Source organism: Pecten maximus, chromosome 15 (assembly GCF_902652985.1).
Source record: "Pecten maximus chromosome 15, xPecMax1.1, whole genome shotgun sequence".
Classification (NCBI taxonomy): Eukaryota; Metazoa; Mollusca; class Bivalvia; order Pectinida; family Pectinidae; genus Pecten; species Pecten maximus.
The window spans coordinates 5,734,954-5,740,188 of record NC_047029.1 but is presented as its reverse complement, the minus strand read 5'-3'; positions in this window follow the sequence as shown (position 1 = coordinate 5,740,188).

Here is a 5,235-nt window from a genome sequence, read left to right as displayed (position 1 = left end):
ACATATGTGTACATACTTACACACTAACGGATACATGTACATAGATTTATCGCCCTTCACACATGGCCAGAATGTTTAAGTAGGAGAAATGAGAGCTCATGAGTAGGCGCTTATTGACATGTAAGAAATGATGAGAACCATATATATCCCTTTTCATGCATCACGTAAATGTCATTTATAAAACAACGTATAAAGATTATCATATTAATTTTAGTTGTGTCATACTATATGCTTCAAACTACCAAAAAAAAAAAAAAACCAACCCCTGTTACGAACGTGGGCTGTAACAGTATTTTTTGTAGTTGGAGCAACAAGTTTTGGTTTTAAATTCTAATAAAACGACTGAAATTATTAAATCATTAGTTTAGATTGACAAATATGTACACTTAGATTGATGAATGATGTCATGTATCAAAAGGTATCGTTTAGAAGTTATGTATACCTACAACTTCTTTAAGGATAATTTGTTATATGAAATTATAATTGATTAATTTAATGGTGATAATCGACAGGGTCGAGAAGACGAAGACTACCATAGTTCATAGCTTTCTCGTACGTACAAATCCAAGACATACTTGAGAGGGAACAATGAATTTTTTATTACATTTTTACCAGTCAAATATCCAAAAGCGATATTTGTCACTTCACTAGGGAAAAATATCACTTTTTTCTGATTAGACCTATCAAAACACTGCTTACAAACGGAATTGGGAAAATTAAAAGCTGACCAGGTTTATATTGATTTAACATGTTACAAACAGAATATCTAACAGTATCTTCATTAATACCAAATATGTTTCACTCATGCGGCTAATAGTTTGGTATTTTTCACTCGTGAAAGATATCAAAATATTTGTGCTACTCGTGAAATATATTTGGTATTACTGAAAATACGGTTAGATATCCTCTATTGGTTATTTGTTATACTTATTAATAGCAAGATATCATATTTATTATCATACAGATGTACGGATGGTCCTTATAACGAATCACAGTCGCCACGGTATCAGATGTACGGATGGTCCTTATAACGAATCAAAGTCGCCACGGTATCAGATGTACGGATGGTCCTTATAACGAATCACAGTCGCCACGGTATCAGATGTACGGATGGTCCTTATAACGAATCACAGTCGCCACGGTATCAGATTATAGACAATATGTCACTCCCATAACGATAACTGATCGAATTGTTTATATATCTATAAGTAAAAGGTCAACACACAGAGAGTGAACAGTGACACAATATATTGCTTATCTTTATGAATATCACTAATAGTATCTGTATTAATTAAGACACAGACAGAAGGGTGAGCCAGACAATTAATTAAAGTCACATCAGAGAAAAGATTAGACCCTTTGAGCATGACATTTAATTAAAGTCACATCATGACACTCCCGTAATTATCCAGTAAGTTCATTTGTTGGGGGATTTTGATTCCCTCGAAACAGCTGGGTCACATCAACATAGTATCAACAGATGGTAGGTCGCCAACAGACGCTTTTAACAGATTAATAAATGAAATTAAGACTAGGGTCATAAAAGGTAGAACAGCCCCGAATAATTTTAATGATAATTCTGAGTAAGACAAGAGGGAATGCATACCTGTTTCTCCCTCTATATTTTTCCACCGATCTGGTAGATCACATGATTGTAAACGCTAATGGAATTTAGCGGTGAAACTGCAGATTGCTTAAATATAATAACAAGACTATAAGACAATGGTTTTCGATAGAGGGATAGTTTCTCAAGACATACATTTAAACTACATTTATAATAGTAATGCTATAGAAATTAGCTCAAATAGTTCGGGGTGTATTTTACCCAAAATGACTCTACACATTTAGATACCAAACACTTCTTATGGCCATGTATGGTGTTATTGCGAAATGCAGAAATGAGAACCTCTCGATTCTTTGTTAAGTACAGATCTATTACAAGGCTATGATGTTTTGCGGTTACATGTATTGTGTTTAAAACTTTTAGAGCGTCTGCATCTAAAATTCTGTTTACATTGTTTTAAAATTAAACATATGGTCAAACATCTTCATCGATTATGAAAATTTGGGGTTGACCATAAATATGAAAACATTGGTCCAAATATACGATATAATTGATACAAAACAGACTAAGCATCAAATACATGTATATATAAAGATAGATACAAAAGTGATATATGCACTGTACAATGGTCCAAATGTTAATAAAAAAAAGTATTAGCACATCTGGCAATACACCACGTAGTGACGTTATTGGAGGGCTAACGCTGAATCGGTATTGTGCAACCTGAAACACACTTGGCAGTAGGTAAAATGAGTTATCTCCCTTGTTAAAGGAAAAAGAACAACTTTGTGTATCAAACATTTGGCAGATTTCGCGATACAAGCTTTACAAAGTTATTGATTGGTGATTATTGTGTTATGGATTTATTGTGATTGAAAATTACTTATATATATTGATATGAATCAGTTGATATTGGTTTCCTAATATCGGAAATCTATTTTCTAGGATCAGTCGATTAATTTAATTGAGTTATTTTGCTTAATTGTTTCAGAACCGTAATCAATAAATTCAATTGTTTAATTGAAATTGAATTTTATCGATGGGTTGTCATTATTGTCCATCGACAGACCGACCGTCATATCTTTGTAATGAAGCTGTGACCATAAATCTAAACCAAATTTGTTTGTTTTGTGTGTTTGATCTACTGATTTATGACCAAAGTGGCACCTCTAGTCTGCTATTTACTCGTGAGACAAATTAACCTTTAACCTCATGTGTTTTACATTTTTTCCGACTTACGTAACTACATTTAGTGATTTACTCTTGTTAAAACTTACATTATATATTTTACTCTTATCACAACTTAAGGTTTTGCATCAAGTGTAAAGCTATTTGCTCAGCTATCAACACATCCTCTGCGTCATGGATCGGAGATAGTACCATGCACTAAATAAATAAATTACGCAAATAAAAGGAAATTGGCTGTCGCTGTTTGTAGAGGATAATCTAATACTACAACATAATTTATGTAAGTGGTTTTTAACGTGACGAATGCTCATCAACAAATCATGGTTAAGTGGGTAATGTTTATATGTCGTTTTTAAAAGAAACAGAAAAGGGTTCAAATAAACAAATTCAAAAAGACAAAAAGTGTTATCTCCTTCATTGTCATGATTTTCTTGCTGCAGTTCATACGGACAGGTCTCCAACCAGTAGGCAACCATCAGGCTTGTAAGAATGTTACAGTACACGAAAAACAACAAAGTCAAGAGCAGTGAATTATTGATGACGTGTGAAACAACACGGTTAAAGCAAGCCTTCCGTGCATTATGGACAGCGATTTTATGTACATATGAAATAGCAAGCTCTATCAAAATGACAATGTACTGATCTGTTTCAACGGTTAGGTTTCGTTCTTCGTCTTCGGGTATGGACTTTCAGGCAAAAGTGTGGAAACCTAAACTTGTAAATTTCAAAGTTCAATTCATGTGAAATTGTTTTACCGATCAACACCCAATGTTCAGTCTGCCGCCATTTGCCGTTTTTTTATCGGAGATAGCCGAATAAAAATGTGGCTATCACGTGGCTAGGTCTGTTGAAGAAACACCGAATTATTAGTTTTACTGCATGAACTACCCCTGTCAGGTAACAGCACAGAAACTGGCCTAGCCTTTCACTATTATAGCCAAGTAGGACTTTGGACACTACTTCCTAATAGTCTGGAGTCTTCTCTCTTTGTTACGATGCGTAATCACATTGTTAATGCTTCTTCTTGAAGTTTTTCACGAATTGTTTGCATGACCTTCAAAACTTTAAATTGATTGCATAGCTTTTAACATAAAGTACTTCTTATCGGTTTTGAAATGGAAATCTAACCGTCGAGTCCCTTTAAGCCACAAAAAATATAGTTAGCAAACCATTTTAGGTTAAAAGATCGTGCTTAAAATGATAAAGTAGTTTTTATCATTGCTACAGAATAGTATATAGTTACAGGAACTAGTACAAGTTTCACGTATTTGTGGAGGGAAAATCTGAATACCTGGAAAACACAAAAAATGCAAAGCGGACGGGTACTGTGTCCGAGACGTTGTACAAAAGTTTGGGAACATCTTCGTACTCGATGGTCACCTCGTCTGGGTCATTCAGAACCAAATTCTCTCCTGGTCCTGTGTCAGTTAGAGGACTTGGCTTCTCACTCTCCATGTTCGGGGCGGTGTTGCGACTTTAACATATGTAGTGTTTCATTGTCAGTGTCGTGTTGGACCAACAATGTCGTAAATATGTGGGAGATATAATATACTTGTAACCTTATCCGTAAAACAAGGGTTTTCATATTTATATCTATCATACAATTGTATAATAATGCTGATGTTCTGATGCATTCTTCAATATAGTTTCACAGGGTTTTTGTTGTGATAAAGTATAAAAATCCAAAGATTGTGAATAGTAGTCCAAATATAATAAGTCAAACGTTCAAAGAGTCGGCAGGCGATTTCCGGAGTATCCGAAAACCAACTTGTACAGTCCGAGCTCCAGATTCTATATGTCTCACAAACATTTCATGCATAGTCTTAAATTACATTTGTTACAACAAATCAAATATTAGTCAAAGCATTATGTGTCAGAACAGACGGGAGATAGTTAGCTCACATTTGTTCCGAGACTTACGTGTCATACCTGGTCAGACCAGTTACGTAACTTCAAAGGCTAAATTAAATGATATTGCAACGGAGTAAATCCGATTAATGGCTAAAAGGAATAGAATATGTGAAAGTCAAATGATAAATAAATGTAATTAAACGTAATATAACTTCACAGAGCAAGATTAATATATCAAAAGTTTGTAGATAGAAACACAAATCACAAATGATTATTCAGTTGAAACATCTGATTTATGAAATTGAAATGCTAAATTAATGTCCGCTAATTACACAAATGTCATAAAATCCTTTGTGACAATTCTCAGTGTGAATACTTATATTCCACGTACGATTATGTATATAGTAACGCTGATATTCTGATGTAACATGCTATGTGGTACTTTATTTTTGTATAGTGCATACTTAAAAATCTTACATTTATATAATAATCAACAACGAGTGTATGATTGAAAAAAAAAAAAAATTGCAGATAATGTTAAGATTATAGCTCAATAAAAGACTCATAATGTTCAATTAACATTTGTATTTGTATTTTGCATTCTTTTACAGCAGTTGATGTCATTCAGGGAC